The sequence below is a fragment of the Misgurnus anguillicaudatus genome, chromosome 2 (assembly GCF_027580225.2).
Source record: "Misgurnus anguillicaudatus chromosome 2, ASM2758022v2, whole genome shotgun sequence".
NCBI classification, from domain to species: Eukaryota; Metazoa; Chordata; class Actinopteri; order Cypriniformes; family Cobitidae; genus Misgurnus; species Misgurnus anguillicaudatus.
In genome coordinates, this window is record NC_073338.2 from 20367384 (window position 1) to 20386502 (window position 19119).

Genomic DNA, 19119 nt, shown 5'->3' on the forward strand with positions numbered 1-19119 from the left:
AAATGATCTAAGAAAATAAGTCTAGTTTTTAGACAAAAACTATACAATTTAAGTGAACTTGTGCTTAAAACAAGCAAAATTATGTGCCAAGGGTGAGATTTTGCTTAAATTAAGTGTTTAAGAAAAAAAGAAAACTTATTTTTAGATTTTTTTTCTCACCCCATTGGCAGATATTTTTGCTTGTTTTAAGTTTAAATTTACTTGAATTGTATATTTTTGTCTAAAAACTAGACTTATTATTTTTTTAGATATTTCTACTGAAAACAAGACAAAAATACTAAGAAAGTCATTTTTTTGCAGTGTTTGTGTGTGCACTGCAAAAAAAGATTTTCAAGAAAAAAAAATCTTAGTATTTTTGTCTTGCTTTCAGTAAAAATATCTAAAAATTCTTAAATTAAGATGCTTGATCAGCAAAATGACCCAACAAAATAAGTCTAGTTCTTAGACCAAACATATCAAAATTTAAGTGATTTTGGGCATAAAACAAGCAAAAAAAATCTGCCAATGGGGTAAGCAAAAAAATCTTGAACATTTTTCTTAAACACAAAGGGGCAGTTTCGCGGACAGGGATTAGACTAGTTCTAGACTAAAATAAATGTAAGAGGTGTCCAAACTGAAAACAACTTGCACTGACATATCTTAAAATACATCAGTGCCCTTTGTTTTGCCTCAAAATGCATGCAAGTAATGTTTTTAGTAAGGTAAGTTTGTTAAAACTAGTTATATTTCCTAATTAAACTCAGATCTAGTCCTGGCTTAAGCTAAGCCCTGTCTGGGAAACTGCCCCTAAAATCAAGAAAAATTTGCTTACCCCATTGGCAGATTTTTTGCTTGTTTTATGCACAAAATTACTTAAATTTTATATTTTTGGTCTAAAAACTAGACTTATTTTCTTGTCTCGTTTTACTCATCAAGAAAAAGCATTTTAATTTAAGAATTTTTAGATATTTTTACTAAAAACAAGACAAAAATATTGATAATTTTTTTCTTGAAAATCATTTTTTGCAGTGTGTTTTCTACATGAACTCATCCTTTATAATGTAAACAAATTCTGTAAAAATATATGCTATATATAATATTGACTGAGTAGGGACAAATATTGTAATTAAACTCTGATCCTAATCTCATAATTAGATTATAACACTTTCCCCTGGATTTCACAAACAGGCTCACGTATTGAAGTTTTTGTATGCATTACACAATAACAATGTCGTCACTGCAAAGAAAAGCAGTCATTCATGATAAAAGTCACACGACGTTGGCTGAATAAATACTTTTTTGAAGCCGAAGTGTGATGTGATTAGGTGAGAGGAGGGAAGGCAGTTTAGCTACAACAGCTCTACACTTCCTGTTTTATTGTTGTGACTCCCCAGGCCGGTGTCTTCAGTACAATAAGCCCACCTATGGAGATGAAAGGCATGTGCTGTAAATTCCTCCGCTTCCCACAACACGGGCTCATCTGTCAGCTACCTCGGGCCTGTCTGTATCTGATACACTTCTGGCTTTTGAAGTTACTGCCGAGGCCCCTTAGTATTGCAGATGTCAGAGAGCAAAAACGGAGGCCGTAGGGCACGATCACGTTCTACATGTCAAAAGTTTACTTTCTCAAAAGGGGACATGCGAAAGGTGTCGCTTTGTCAAAACGGCTAGAATTGTACAAATCTGTGCAGAAGAAACGCAGCGTATGGTGCAAGTGATAATTGCTTCCTCATTAAAGTTCATTTCAAAACGCAAGTGAGCTTTAGTCGCAACATCTGTGGCATGTCAATTACTATACGGCACAGATGCTGTTAATATTAACAATAAACTGCAATATTTCTTCAAACACTCACATGGCATCTAATGACCAACTCATTACTGAATCAATTTAAACAGACTAGTAAGTATTTGTAATTTCAAATTTGTTAAGTCGAATAATATAATTTAAATTGATCAACTTTGTATGTTTGCTTGAAACATCTCTTTAAGGTTAAAGGTCCCTCTGTTCTTCTCTATCAGAATCAAAATTTGAATGGTGTGACAGAAAAGTTAAACCAGGGGTTTTCAAACTGGGGGCCACGAGATGGTGCCAGGGGGCCCCAGTTTTATGACATTTTATGAAATACATTAATTTATCATGAATTCTGTGTAATTAAACCTAAAAAAAATAAGGCTACTAACCAAAAGCACTACTTTTTTGTATAATTTAATGTTTTTTTATTAAAATGTTGAGTTTTAGAACAGTTTTTTGTCAAAAATTTTCTTTGGGGGGCCGCAAAGGAATGCATCGTACACAAGGGGGGTCACACGCTGAAAAAGTTTGGGAACCACTGAGTTAAACAACCAAACATTTTTAATGTTTCAACCCATCTACACTGTCAAAAGAAATGGTCAAAAGTACATATTGATACCAAATGTATATATGTACCTAAAAGGGTACCTCCTCAGTTACAGCTATAGGGACCTTTTTTGACAGTGTATGGTGTTCATGTTTCAGTCATAATAAATATTTATGTTAAAACATCTTTGCAGATGTTTACTTCATCCCAATAACAACATACAGAATATTTGGTTAGTATTTGTCATTGACGTCTGTTAAATCCAATTATGGTCCAAATTCATTTTTTGTAAAAAAAAATTAATAGGGGAGAAAACAATTTTTCAGAAAAACTTAATTTTTAAAAAAATAATGTTATAGACAGAGATATATTTTTGCTGTGGTCAATAACTCACAAGTGTGGTCTATCAATACCAGGTGGAATTTTGTAAAAATGTAAAACAACTTCAGTATAATTTCACTTTAAACATAAGTAGTGCATTGTTACTTGCAAGGACGAAAGTAACACAGCAAAACAAGATAGATTTTTTTGTGTTACACTTGTTTTTATTAAATATACATCACTATGACCCCGTTAATATGTAACTGCAAACATATTTTGTAATTTATCTTTGTAAAAAATAATGAAATTACATTTTCATTTTAAATTTCAGTTTTATCAAATGATTTAAAAGCAACCAACAGTACAAACTTAAACTGTTGAGAATAAAAACATTTTCAACAGTTTGAACACTATGAACATGAAATGAAATCAAATTAGAATAATATCAATTTTCAACATATGCATCAGTATTAGCAGCGGGGTAAAAGTAACAAGTGTTACTTTCGTCCCAACAGGATCTCTTCACATTTAAACCCATTTTACTTTTATTTTGAAAAACTCTGAGAAGTGAAACTTTAGGATGTGTTAGGTCACTAAACAACCTGTAGATTGATCAGTATTTTAACACATGAAATCAGAAACACAACACGTTATAGGAACAAAATGACCGCTTTAGGAATTTACTCATCATGGTTGAAAACACTTTTCTGTCTCTACACGTGGAAAACGATGAGTAAATAACGCAATATTTGTCAGCTCTGTCAGGGGTTGTGTAAGATGCTGTTGTAGTTTGGGATGCAAATGTTATCAGGGCTCTGAGAAAATCGCTTTGTTAATTTCGTCCCGCATTACTTTTGCCCCAGTTCTCCAATACTCAAAAAAAGAAATGATATGCATGTAAAAAACATCTTGATTCATACTTTTTATTTCCTTTATTAGGCAAACAACATACTCAATGAATAAATAATAAAATGTTTTGTTAACTCTTTTCTCTAACCCACGTAAACAACATGTAAAAATATTTGTAGATTACTATTATTGATCTAACAAAAACTACTAAATACAATCAAAAAGAAAGCACACAATACAACAAAATAAGTCATTTACATTCTTACAAAGTGTCTTAGCACAAGGACTTTAGGGATCCTCAAGAAATGCCAAATATCTGCCTAACCTTAACAACCTTTTTTTTTTCTTGAAAAACTATATGACATTTTTTCACATGCTGCCACCTTTCCCAATTCTGCAACCCATTCTTGAAAGGACGGTGACCGTGTTGATCGCCATCCCCTCATAATAATTTGTCTCCCTATCATAATGCTTATTTGAATCCAATCAGTCATCTCAATATCAGCACTTAATAAAAGCGTGACCACCTTCCAGAATGTTTTAGATGTCTCCTTAATTAACACACCTGATTTAAATGATTAGCTTGTTAGGGAGACATTCTGGAAAGAGTCTGATGAGTTAGTTCAGGTGTTTTAAATTAGGAGACATCTAAAACTTTCTGGAAGGGGGTCCTTGAGGACCAGGGTTGAGAAACACTGACCTAAGATATAAAAAAGAAATGAAAAGCAGCATCCTGATATATTAATAAAGTGACACTGCGCTTTTGGAGGGACTTTTGCAGGAAGCGCAATGATATTACGCAGCAGCTGAAAATAGTCCCCTTAAGGGCTCATTATAGTTGTGCGTAGGTCCTACGGTGGTTTTCATTTATACTTTTTCCGTCAGTCTTAGTACACGATGTAACTACAGAAGACTCAAGTTTTAAATAGGAAAAATATAAAAACTCTTTGGTCATTTTAAGTGCGATGCTAATGGTCTAATCAGACTCAATGGACCATGCCAAGCTACGCCAAAAGTGGAAGTGCCAGACCCGGAGATCAGCTGAATGGATTCCAAAAGGGTTTAACTCTGTGGGAGCTGGAAAATGAGCATATAACGTTCCTGTAGCACAATTTGTAAATTAAGTAATGTAAAAAGGTTGTTGGTTCGATTCCAAGGGGGAAAAGATAAAATGTATTGCTTGAATTCACAGTCGCTTTGGATAAAAGGATCTCCTAAATGCAATAAACTGTATCATCTGGCACATAACAAGTTATAATACAAAAAACCTGATGCATGAACCGAGGGTGCAAAGTGTCTACGACCACAAAAACTACAAACATCTCTGCCTCACTGGAGGTCCAGAACTTTCGACAGTTTCTAATGGGAAGCAATAAGATAAGAACAGCTGATGTAGTTCAGCTTGGTCTTCCTAAACAGCTCGGTGACGTCCTAAACATGTTCAGCGGGAGGAAACAGGACACAGCGAGGGAAGAGTGCGAGCTGATCGCAGAAGTGATAAGACTGTCTCTCATTCATGTCTGGCTTTGGCTGCGTTTCATGAGCCGCAGGAGCCAAACGGCACTGGCACTGTGCGATACAAAATGTGGGGTCTGACTTTTTCCCTCCCACCCAATTCTATAAACTTTATCAGAGCTGATCGAGACTGAGATTTAAAGGGACAGGAACTCGACTGTCGGAGCAGTTCGGAGAGAGATCGTCCTCCCCCCTAAATAGTCTTTATAAAATATAGGGGCGAGATAACAGCTGACACGTTCAACGAGAGATAGCTGCGTTTGGATGGCAACAATCCGAACAAGCAGTGTCTATATAGGGCAAGCAAAGAGGGGGAGGGAAGATTTTGGGTGAGAACAAAAGTAGGAACACATGATCTGCTGTGCTGCTTGGGTGGCCGGAGGATGAGCGCCCATTGTTGCTTGAATTGAATAGGGCTGATTAATTAGAAGTGTGTGCGCTTTACATTTATGGCGACTGGCAATGGTCTCTCCTTCACAGCGTGGGTCAAAAGATTACATTTCTATTTCTATTAGCCGTTGATGTGGCTGGAAAAGATGACGACATTATTATGTCCAAATATTAAAACCATCGCAGGCCTTTTCAATACAAAACCTGATCTCTCCCTATAGGTCTTGTTTATCCTCATTATTTCACTGACCTCATTATACAGAGTGCAGATCAATATTTACAGAAACGGCTTCGAACTAACAAATGTGTTTGCAATTTCTAGGTCCCGATCCAGCGCAGGAACAATATGAATATTCGGGCAGGCCCCTGGAGTGTAAACATGTTTTAAATAAACAGGAACTAACGTAATGCTCTTTTAATTGATTCATTCTGGCCAATGATGTTTACAGAAGGGCCTAAATATGAACTTGTAATGCAAACCCAGTGTTTAGAAGTGGTTTGTTTGGTTAAAACATAAACAGTTTGAATGCCAGCCATGTCGGAGTTGTATTGTGTGCGTCAAGGGGCTCCGTTTGGGGATGTATATCTTTCTATGCTGGCCCTTTCGTATTATTACATTTCGCAGGGCAGAGCCGTCTGGGTTGGAAATAGCAGAGGCAATATTCATAAAGTTGCTGTTTGTGTGTGCCACATGCATGGCACTCTGGGTAAGAGACTGTCAAGATTATAATTAAACGCACATGAGAGGTAGTAAAACATAATGAACGTAGTGAGGAGACTGGCAGAGCCATTTTATGTGGCCAGCACAACATGTGTAGCGCTAAAAACCGCACCATATGTGTCCTCGGATGCTCTGGGTTTAAATGTCTGTCCATATATGGTGCCCGTATACGAACTGTACATCGCTGACATATTAGTGGCTTTGTGGGTAGTGAAGAAGATGATCCCGAGAAATGAGTGTGCCAGTTTTTCTTGCATGTTTCAGTTGTGGTGTCTCTGTGGGCTGCCTTTCATTTCCATTCATTGTAGGTTATGTTTGCTATATTGCAGGGAGTTTGCAAAGTTGAAAAACATTACAGATGTACAAAGGTCTGGAGCTCGTGCTTGCTATCCCCGAGCAAGACGGACAGTTTTGATGAAACACTTGTGCGCTGACACAGCTGCTCTTTGTAGCTGCATACAGCCTGACTCAAGACCAAGGGATTTAGTGAAATCAGAAAATAAACAACTTGATTCAAAAACAGGTTTTACCCCAAGCAGGAAACCGAATGAGTAACAGACTGACTATCAGTATTAAACCATTTCTCGTGTGGTATTGCAGTGTTTTTACCTCTTTGGTAAGATACAAAGTGCATACTTTTGCAGTTTGCACATGCATTAAACTACAAATCTGCAGCTAGAAAGGTATTTTATCACTAGATGGTGCTGTTGAGAGGTGAATGCTACCACTATCAATCTCTGCTTTTCTTAAAGTTTAGTTGTATGTGTTGTGTACAGATAAATACGTGACCCTGTCTGTGAAATTCAGGCTAAAGTTTTATGAGATTAAGAACATCAAAGCATTGTTTTTACATTAATTTCAATCCTTGACATGACTGTAATCAATGTTAAGGATATCAAGGTTATACACTCACCTAAAGGATTATTAGGAACACCTGTTCAATTTCTCATTAATGCAATTATCTAATCAACCAATCACATGGCAGTTGCTTCAATGCATTTAGGGGTGTGGTCCTGGTCAAGACAATCTCATGATATCCAAACTGAATGCCAAAATGTGAAAGAAAGGTGATTTAAGCAATTTTGAGCGTGGCATGGTTGTTGGTGCCAGACGGGCCGGTCTGAGTATTTCACAATCTGCTCAGTTACTGGGATTTTTTTACGCACAACCATTTCTAGGGTATACAAAGAATGGTGTGAAAAGGGAAAAACATCTAGTATGCAGCAGTCCTGTGGGCGAAAATGCCTTGTTGATGCTAGAGGTCAGAGAAGAATGGACGGACTGATTCAAGCTGATAGAAGAGCAACTTTGACTGAAATAACCACTCGTGAGGTATGCAGCAAAGCATTTGTGAAGCCACAACACGCACAACCTTGAGCAGGATGGGCTACAACAGCAGAAGACCCCACCGGGTACCACTCATCTCCACTACAAATAGGAAAAAGAGGCTACAATTGGCATGAGCTCACCAAAATTGGACAGTTGAAGACTTGAAAAATGTTGCCTGGTCTGATGAGTCTCGATTTCTGTTGAGACATTCAGATGGTAGAGTCAGAATTTGGCGTAAACAGAATGAGAACATGGATCCATCATGCCTTGTTACCACTGTGCAGGCTGGTGGTGGTGGTATAATGTTGTGGGTGATGTTTTCTTGGCACACTTTAGGCCCCTTAGTGCAATTGGGCATCGTTTAAATGCCACGGCCTACCTGAGCATTGTTTCTGACCATGTCCATCCCTTTATGACCACCATGTACCCATCCTCTGATGGCTACTTCCAGCAGTATAATGCATCATGTCACAAAGCTCGAATCATTTCAAATTGGTTTCTTGAACATGACAATGAGTTCACTGTACTAAAATGACCCCCACAGTTAACAGATCTCAACCCAATAGATCATGTGGTGGAACGGGAGCTTCGTGCCCTGGATGTGCATACCACAAATTTCCATCAACTGCAAGATGCTATACTATCAATATGGGCCAACATTTTAAAAGAATGCTTTCAGCACCTTGTTGAATCAATGCCACGTAGAATTATGGCAGTTCTGAAGGCAAAAGTTTGAATCTTATTGTGCCTCTTAGGTTGTATATTGATACAAATTGAAGTTAAAAAAAAAATGAATGTCTGCATGAGTTTTAATAATACACTCTCTTTGTTAGTCACTGTGGTTTGCACACCTGTGTTGACGGGCACCTTGTCCTCTAACCACATCGAAATGGAAGCATAAACAAGCAAAGGCAGCTGGGGAAACCCAGACTTACCGCAGGCCTGCAGACATCGTCTGTATCTTTTCATTCAGAACACCACACAGACACGTTTCATCATTCCAACTCTGAAAAAGAATAGCAAAATGAGCTCAAAAGATGTCGGAAAGATTTTCAAGGAGAGCGTCGATGGGAAATTACCACGTAGGCTAAACTATTCACAACAATCCCTTGAAACACAGTGAGGCATTCATGTACAAAATCAAACATTAAAACACCTCTGTGAATACATTAATCTCAGGCATCCAGTGTTGGTGCCAACGATCATGCCAAGTGATGCCAAACTGCACGAAAAGCAAGCAAGCACCAATGTGCCTGATTCAAAGTTTTCGGATAGAGCCAAATGTTATGCCGGGAACTTCCTAGAGTGTAACGTTTTGATTTTTAAACTAGTAAACATACTAAAGCAAACAAAAAATATGCTGATGACTTCCCCAGGGCTTTTTCAACTCCAGGTGATTTAAATTCTAATGCATTATACACATCAAACATAGATTATTAAAAGTGGCCTTTTTGCACAGTTAGACTGCCCTCTATTGGTGCCAACATTTCAATCGCAACAGAAAATCTGCCTTTTGGATAGGTCAAGTAGTATTGACATACTACACATAAACTGCTCTTTTAATGTTGAGCGGTATAAAAATATAATATAAAAATAACAAAATACATTTGCTGTTTTATCATCCTGAATAAAGACCTGAATACAGATAATAGTGTGTCTTTATATAAAACATCTGCATGACTGGCTGGTCTTTACAGAACACCTTTGCCAAATGTTATCATTTTTTAATGTTTCCTCCCTCTTTCAATTGGGATACTATTTACTGTGCAAGCATACTGTAGCTTGCTTTCTTTTTTTTTTAACAGTGAAAATGTGCTTGTTGTGCCCGGCATCTTGCCACATTCTCTATTAGTTGTATTGCTTGGCTGACATAATGTAGTGGATAAAGTCAGCATTGCATTTCTTTACTAGGCCAATACCCTAACCTAATTTGATATATACATATATTGGCCCAAACAACCAAGGAGACCAAAGAAAGAAAAGAAAAGCAGAGATTTTACCAAGTAGCAAACTGGGCGTGAATGATGTGTTTAAATCAATTCCCTAGCTCTCTAGATAGTGAATCAGTAAAATTTAGTAGCCAAATTGTCTGGTGAATGTAATTTTTTGTGGTTTACTGTTTTCTGCATAATACCATTCTACATAAAGTAAAAATTATTCAGTAAAATTATAACATTCATATCTTTTATATGAACGATAGAAATCAATATAAAATGAATGAGTAAACTCAAACTTTCATGCATCAAATCTCAAAATAAGATTATGAGACTAGCCTGGATTTCACAGACAGGGTCACATAATCTATACCAGTGGTCTCCAACATAATGCCCACGGGCACCAGGTTGCCCACACAGAGTCTGTGAGTTGCCCGCCAAAATACATTCTATTAATTGCCTCAATTTTAATATTTATTTATTACACATTTTTATATTTGTTTGGCTTATTTTATGTATTTTAACATTTTAAACAATGATAAAACATATCAACAATAAAACAATACAAGTTTTGAGTAGACATTGACAATATCAAAAAAGTAGCCCTCCACATTGTTTCATCCATTGCCCTTGCTCCCAAAAAGGTTGGAGACCCTTGACCTATACCATGATATGCAAATTGTTAAGGGCTGCTATGCTTCTCTGATTGGTTCCCAGTGTCACAGTGATAGTTAATGAGCCTGCTTGCAGTTTATGTTTTGATCTTTTGCTTGCACTTGTGTGCTTAAAATTGGTATTGGTCCTCCACTGCCAGGGAGATGCTTTTGGTCACTTGAGGTGCTTATTTACTGACAGCAAAGTTCCTGTGAGTTTCTTTTTTTTCAAAGTTACTTTTTTTTACAAATAAATAGCTTTTATGAAATCGTATGAAAGTATATTGTTTTTAAAGGTTTTATTTTCATTTTATGATCATAATTTTTAAGCATGTTACAGCACTGCTGCTGGTTGTGCAAGTCAATCGAACAATGTAAAAACCTGAAAATATACATCCCCTCTAAAATGTTGGTCTTTCTCTTATGACGTCACTTTAACAGTTTGGGCAGAATATCTGTTAGCTTTCACACAGCTCCATTTCTGAACGAAACAACTACTTTTTTCTCTCTAATCAATTCCCTGAAAAAATACAACCAACCATCTAGTTTTCTCATTCAATCCTTTAAATCCACTAAATGATTCGCTGCACTCTTGCGTGGGTAATGCAGGTGACGAATAATACCAAGTGCAGCTTTTTCAATGTAAAAATGAACTGTGTGTACATTAAGGCAATAGGTTGTAAGGACACTCCCACATTAGTTGATAGCGTATCAATATTACTTAGGGTTTCAGCGACATAAACAAACATAAACAAAAGGCTTTTGTGGACCAAACTTGACTTCGGTAGACCTCCGCATAAAATCTATAAGCAGAGTCCCTCATTAGATTATTAACAAGTAAAAATATAACAAGTAAATCAAATCATAGCTAAAGCAAACCATTAAAGTTAACGTCAATGTGAAAATAATGTACGCTATACAATGTTCACTATACAGATCCTTAAATTCTTGCCTGGCTCCCAAATTCACACAGCGGTGATCCGAGTGTCTCCCATCGTCTTTAAACCGATTTTTTCCCCCAAGGTATTTATTTGATCCAAAGGTCAGTTTAGTCACTAGCCGGACAAACAAGCACAGACCGGAAGTTAACTTCTTGTCAGACGTAACGTAACCACGGCAACGCGTGTGCGTCAAATGAAAAAATCTCTTCCTCACGCAGAAGCTGATTAGTTCACCTGTACTGTAAGTAATCGTCAAGTTTCAGCTTTCATGACTTGTAAAATAATTTTTTTGTGAAGACAAAACTGATTTTTTTCATGGAGCCATCAAAAATGCTGATACGCATTAGGCTATTTTAACATGTATGAAAAAGATAATGCTCTTAAACCATAGGATAAATCTTTATTTGGAAAGATTGTTTGGAGCATACGAAATGAAATTACCAAAAGAAATAAGACATGGCTGTTTTTTTTATATTTGTAACATATTATACCTATGAATATTTTACATATTGTATAACTATATAGTGATGTCATATTAGCAACATAAGATGAAATGATTCCAATTTTTAATGTTAAATAACCAGTAAAATCAACGAAAGTGCGTTGATAACAAATAACAACTTAAAAATGCAGTTTAAAGGTAAGGTTTTAAGTAATGTAATGTTGGTTTGTTACATTTCTGAAATCTTTTATTACTTTAAACAATTTTAGCACCTGAATAACCAGTTACAGTATTCACGCAGGGTGCATGTCAGCTCAGATGTGTCAGCAAGAAAATTCAATGAATGTATCACCAGTATGCAGCCAAAAGTAATCCATAAAGCTGTGTAATAAATATGAATTATGTATTAACCATATATCACTATTATTTTATTATGTGGATGTTATAATTAAATAAGTAAACAAACCATTTGTGGCATGTGTTTAGGAAAAAAGCATCAAAACATATTTAGGCTGGGATAAAGCGATGCTTGCATTGATGGACACTATCCCATCCAGATCCGTTCACAGATAATGCAAAGCCAGAGAATGATAGAGTAAAGCCAATGAAAGGGCTTATGAGGGACAAAAAAGCAGAGGTCGTTCTGCTCCTATGATGGCCTTGCTGGGTGGTTTGTCTGTTTATTTAGTCTGTGGAGGTGATGGGAACCGAGCGACGGACACTGCCAATTTTCTCCACACTGAGAAAATATTCATGTGGACAGCTGGAATCCAATGAGGACAGTCAAACAGACTCAAGGCCAACAGATACAAGACTCCGTTCACATAAAACACATTTGCAAATCAAAATTCCCTGCAAATGTTCCTTAAAATGGTGAATTGAAAGGCACAGGTCTGTAACAGGTCCACTTTAACTGTACTAAGCTAAGATACTCATAACAGAGATTATGTTGGCTAGTAATTTAACACAATAATAATAAAATCACAATGCAAAGACTATTTCAGCATAAAAACACTAAAGGATTTAGTTATAATCGACTCCCAAGATCTCAGGAAGTTAATCTTTTCCTGTGGTTAAGTCCGTAATAACATTTTAAAACGTGCTAAGGTTAGAAAAGATTTATACTTAACAAGAGACACGACTTAATTAAATCACCACAGCATAAACATGGGCTGTTAATGCATAATACATTTACTATTAAGACATGCACATAACAAAATCAATAAAAAACAAATCAATATACACAATGTTATATAACTATCACTAAGAAAAAATGGTCTAAAGATGTCACTGGCGCAATACCCTTTATATTATAACATGTTAATATATACCATTTAGGCACATACATTTGATACCAATATGTACCTCTGAGGAACTTATATGACCTCTTTAGGTACAAAGGAGTACTCTATAAAAGCTTACCACCGCTGCGGTCTGCGGACCATTTCAGGACTGTATGTGACTCTGCCTGTCATTTTTGTGATTTACTGTTTTCTACATAAAATCATTCACATAATGTAAAAATATAACCTTGATATTTTTAAAATTGACTGAGTAAGATTATGTCAAAGATTAAAATAAATTAGTGAAATCAACAAACTTTGCTCCTAATCCCAAAATTGCATTGTAATACTTCAGACTGGATTTTACAGACAGGGTCACACATGCAGACTTATTTTAGACTTCAAGTAATAAACAACCGAAAAAATAAAGTTTGTAAAATTTGCTAAAATTTTTATCATAAAGGAGATAATACACAGTTTAAGTTATATGGCACTAGCTTGATGAATTCATTTACCACTGCTATGTGCATTTTGGGTGGGGGAAGAGGAGGGTGTAAATGCCACCCAAAGAGCTTAGAGGAAGCAGTTGAGCTTCTAGGCCTCACATGAAGACGTGGGACCACCCACTCACAGGCCGAGTTCGTTTATTTTCATCCTTTGGGGTAAACTGTTCAGTGTGAGCTGTTTATTAGACCTTTGATTTGTCATGTGTTAGCTTGGACGTGCAGGGTAAATGTATACACTGACTGTGGCTTGTATATAGTGAAGGTTTGGAGGTCAAGGCTGTTTGGGGCATTGGGGATGATGAGAAGGATGTGTGGTATGAGGCACTCTTGATGTCCAACTCTGGCATCATCAACATAAAAGAGTTCAAAGGTGGAGATGTGAAAAGGCGAGAAATGGAAAAGAAAAGTGAATGCACATGAATCAAATACTAAAGATTCACTGAGATATATGATACAAACATACAGCATACAAGAACAAACAGAAGTTGAATAGTTTTATATAGATTTTATTCTTGTTTTCAGCTAAATCTCATGATATATTAGTTTGGGTGTCACTCTGTAGAATGAATGAATGAATGAATTAATGAATGATGGAGCTACTCAAGCACTGCCTCTGAAATTTTCATGTTGAATACAGAAATGTTATTAGGAAATGTAAAAGGAAATAAATGAATATATATGTGGGAATCTTTAAAGGGCACCTAATATGGCCTTTTTACAAGATGTGATATAAGGCTCAGGTGTGCCCAGAATGTGTCTGTAAAGTTTCAGCTCAAAATACCCCACAGATCATTTATAACAGCATGTCCAGAATGACCCTATTTTGGTGGGAACAAAAACACTTATAGTGCTCTATCTTACACCCCGCGCAATGCAGCGCAATGCGCGACACAAGTGTCTTTTGCTAGTTTCCACCCTGCGCAATTATCATTTTCACGTTTAGCGCTGCGTTGTTTAAATAGCAAATGCATTTGCGCCCATGGGCGTTCTGGTCTGAAAACGTGGTGTGTTCAGGCGCATTGTTGGCGCGTTGCTATTTTGAGGCAACTAAAATAGACTACGCCATTGACCAACAAAAACCTGCTCTAAAGTCTAAAGTCAATGGCGCAATATGTTTTTTTGTTATTTAAAGAGCGCATTAGTAATATGCGCCTAAACGGGACGACAACGCGGGTTTGCTTAACACATACATGAATGCGCAGCAGCACAAAAACGCTTTTAAATATGAAAGATTAAAGGATTGAATGTAAAAGATTATTATTGAGTCTCTTGGACATAAATGAGGACTAATTATGAGACATTAGAAGGCACAAAGAGCTGCTTCACCTGCAGCCTGGTAAGTAAATAAATGCTTTGCTTTAAACAAATGCATCTGTTTTCAAATGCTACCTCACGGATTTATTGTATATGATGACTCTGTACCTGTGGATATGGTGAGATGAGAAACATTTTTAAGTAATGCTTAAAAAAACTGACGCTGTCCAAGTGCTGAACCTTGCGGAGAGCCGTTTGTAAATTCTTTATCTCCTGTTTGTAACAAATAAAGTATTTTTAGAGTACAAACATTTTCTTACATACTTGTAAATTATTTTTTGATGATATTGGATGGCCATTTAAAGCAATTAAAAGCCTGATTTTTTACTTCCATGACTAAAAGAAAACGGGTTTTAAAGGTTTTAATGAAAAAATTACAATTTCAATACAAGTGTAAAACAACACAATTATTTAACATTAATCTTAAACTGGGGATCTTCTTCCTCCGCTTAGTTTTTCAGTTTACAAAGTCCGTCATCTAAATAGGGATTCGACATAGCGCCAGCGCAACAGGCTTTTAAAGGGGATGACAGCTGAGACTCTCATTGGTTTATTGCACGTTACGCCCAAAATACTCCCATTAATCATAAAAAAATAGGACCAACCCTTTTTGACCATGCGCTTGGCACACAAACCATTTTTCCCGTCATTAAATTAGCAAAAGTGGATTCGGACACGCCCATTTAGACGTTGCGCTTAGATCGTTAAAATAGGGCTTTTAATGTCTGTACCTTTAAAGGAAAACACTACCGTTTTTTTATTATGTTCTTACCTCAACTTAGACGAATTAACACATACCTATCTATTTTCAATGCGTGCACTTAATCTTTGTACAGCGCCTCGTGAATGTGTTAACATTTAGCCTAGCCCCATTCATTCCTTAGGATCCAAACAGGGATGAATTTAGAAGCAACCAAACACTTCCATGTTTTTCCTATTTAAAGACTGTTACATGAGTAGTTACACGAGTAAGTATGGTGGCACAAAACATGCGATTTTTAACCGGATAAAAAATGAGAACTATATTGTATGGCGGACGAGCACTTAGTTTGCAGCACTTCGACCTCGGTGCGCAGTAACATCATCACTCCTGACTACTCCCCCTCTCGCTCAAACTTCCTTCAATTTTACTGCGCCTGAGGTCGAAGTGCTGCAAACTAAGTGCTCTTCCTATTTTGTGCAACCATACTTACTCTTGTAGCTCTTACTAAACTCATGTCTTTAAATAGGGAAAAGATAGAAGTGTTTGGATCCTAAGGAATGAATGGGGCTAGGCTAAATGCTAACACATTCACGATGCGCTGTACAAAGATTAAGTGCACGCACTGAATAATAATAGGTATGAATTAATTTGTTGAGGTAAGAACATAGTAAAATATTGAGAAACGGTGGTGTTTTCCTTTAAATGCAAATTAGCTACAGCTCCTTACCAACAGACAGTGAACACTTTCAGTTAAAATAGATTTGATTAATACCTGACATTGTGACCTCTTTTTGATAAGATAACAAAATTACTGCTTTAGTTTAATATGGATTTTTTCATCGTAGGGTGGCTGTGTTCACACAAAGCCAACACACATTGGGCCCTATTTTAATGATCTAAGTGCATGGCACACAGTCTAAAAGGGTGTGTCCACTTTTGCTAATTTAATGACGGGAAAAAAGGGTTGTTCCTTTTCTCGTAATGAGAAATGGTGTGTTTTGAGCGTAATGTGCAATAAACCAATGAGTCTCAGTTCTCATCCCCTTTAAAAGCCAGTTGCGCATGTGCCATGCCTATTTCCTAAATAAATGGCGGAGGAAGAAGACCACCAGTTTAAGATCGGTGTTAACATTTTTTTTTTTTTGTATCAAAATTGTTATTTTTGGTATTAAAACCTTCTCTTTAAAGTCGCTTTCTTTCAGTAAAAATAGCAGGCTTTTAATTGCTATAAATGGATAGCCTACATGATCAGTGTATGATGATCAGAATGATTTACCAATACGCAAGAAAAGGTTTGTACTCTAAACAAATGCCAATACTGCAAATAAAGTATTTTTAAAGCAAAACATTAAATTACTTGCTACAGGTGAAGCAGCTCTTTAAGCCTTGTAACATTAACAGTACTCAATGTCCAAGAGACTTAATAATAATCTTTTACATTTTAATTCTTCAATTTTTCATATTTAAAAACGTTTGTGTGCTGCTGCAGATCCATGTGTGTGATAAGCAAACGCAAGTTGTTGTCCTGTTTATAGGCGCATAATACTGATGCGCTCTTAAATAACAAAAACAATATTGCGCCATTGACTTTAGACCAGGTTTTGTATGGTCAATGGTGTAGTCTTTTTTTAGTCACCTCAAAATAGCAACACACCTCGTTTTCAGACCAGAACACCCATGGGCGCAAATGCATTTGCTATTTAAATAACGTGAAGCTGAACGTGAAAATGATAACTGCGCTGAGCTTAAACTAGCAAAAACACTTGCGTCGCACATTGCGCTGGGTTTTTTATAGGGCCCATTATGTCCAAACACCTTGTAAAAGTGAATTTTGTATAATAGGTGCCCTTAAATGTGAAAACACATAATGGTTTAAATATAAACATAATATAAACAAATATATTAAACAGAAAATAAAGGAATATTTAAACTACAATATCAGGACTAAGTTATTTATTCCTTTTTTATTTTCCTATTTTTACAAGTATATATTTTTATTTTCCTTGAATTATTGCAGCTTTTTTCCTCCATACTCAACCAATTTGCTACATAAAATCAGTCATTGTAGAAGGGTGGAGGTTTGATAACCTTATGGTAACTAGCTGCATATAATTTTAAAGGCTTTTACCTAAACCATATGTCATAGTGGCTGTATCCCTTCAGAAAAGCAAGCAACACAACATGAATACTTTTGAATGTGACCTTCTTTTACATAAACTTGAAGGATGCAGAAAGTACATTGGCACACATCCCATCAAAACAAAAGCTGGGAGAACAGACTACTGTAAACTAGACTCATTCCAAGTATATATCAGGCATATTAAGTTCACTATTTAATTAAAACATAATATAACAATGACATGTTTTGATTCTACACTATGTTTATTACAATAGGCCACATATTAAGTTGAGATATGGTTTTGCATGTTTACACCATGCTCAACTGAACGTCACTCCATTCAGTTTTTTTCAAGAATTTGACTGTAACACCTAATCAAACCACCAGAGGGCCTCACCAGCTAACCAAAACCAAAGCCTGCAGAAAGCCATCTGCAGTTTAATAAAAGCTCAAAATCAAAGTTCATATCAGGAAGACTAATAAAAATTAGGGGAATTTATGTTACAATACATGGTAGTGTAAAGCCTGAATGACTTTTGTGTGCTTGCATGACTTTTCTTAATTATTTTACATGTTCAAAGCATTTTAGCTCCTTCAAAATGGCATAAAGAACATTGTGTCATTAGTGTGTTAAAGGGGCCATGGCACAAGACTTTTTTTAAGATGTCAAATAAATCTTTGGTGTCCCCAGAGCACAAAAAGTGAAGTTTTAGCTCAAAATACCATATAAATAATTGATTATAGCATGTTAAAATTGCCACTTTGTAGGTGTGTGCAAAAATGTGCCGTTTTGGGTGTCCTTTAAAATGCAAATAAGCTGATGTGGTTCAAACACTGATCACGATGGTGGTTTGTTGAAATTAAAACTCAATTGTGCTTTTCTCTGCACTAAATAGCAGTGCTGTGATTAGATAGTGCAGATTAAGGGGTGGTATTATTATAATAAGAGCTCCTTATGACATCATAAGGAGAGCCAAATTTCAACGACCTATTTTTTTATGTGCTTGTAGAGAATAGTTTACCAAAACTAAGTTTATGGGTTGATCTTTTTCACATTTTCTAGGTTGATAGAAGCACTTGGGGACCCAATCATAACACTTAAATATGGAAAGTGTCAGATTTTCATGCCATGGCCCCTTTAAGTTTGAGATTGTTTTGTGCCATGAATTTTCTTTGGGGGGGGGCACAAAGAGATGCACCCTACACAAAGGGGACACACTCCAAAAAGTTTGGGAACCAATAGGTTAAGGACAGATTGTGTTGTTTTTAATACAACAGTTTTTTTCAATACAACAGAGTGCACATTTTTATTCTTCAATCACATGCAGCTCCACATCTTTGTGATTTATTCTCAGTCTTCAACTGCCCTCCTCTTATCCCTTTCTGTTTGATTATTACACTGCTAAAACGGTTCACAAGGAGGTCTAAGCTCTAAAATAAACGTAAATTTCAGAATTTTGCTTTGATTTCGGTAAACTGCTGAAAGGATGACGCATACGAACCACAGGAGATCATTATTGCTTACGCATTGTAAATTGTCTGAAGAAATGCTTTTCTTTGGATCCATAATAATGAACCATGAAAGAAGAGACACCTTGTTTCGACAGGAAATCTTCTAACAATTGATCAATCAGGACCCAATTGCTCTGAACGTCATCAATATGATTTTCAAAACGTTTGTCTTCTTTAAACTAGTTTTCCTGAAGATGTCCTGTTCTATATGTAGGACAAGGATGAGCTATTAATTGTCTCAATACCCAAAATGATTGAAATGGACTATG

The 19119-nt window shown here is 36.3% G+C and overlaps 1 long non-coding RNA gene across 1 annotated transcript in view; it reads right to left on the reverse strand.

Moving 5' to 3' along the window:
• LOC141369068 (uncharacterized) overlaps window positions 1-11114 on the reverse strand; it is a 46958-nt gene extending 35844 nt beyond the window's left edge. Inside the window, exons 1-2 of the long non-coding RNA XR_012372612.1 lie at window positions 10944-11114; window positions 8379-8449 (exon numbers count right to left, since the gene is read on the reverse strand). This is a non-coding gene — a long non-coding RNA (uncharacterized lncRNA). The remainder of the gene's footprint in view (window positions 1-8378; window positions 8450-10943) is intronic.
• Between the last annotated feature and the right edge of the window lie 8005 nt (window positions 11115-19119).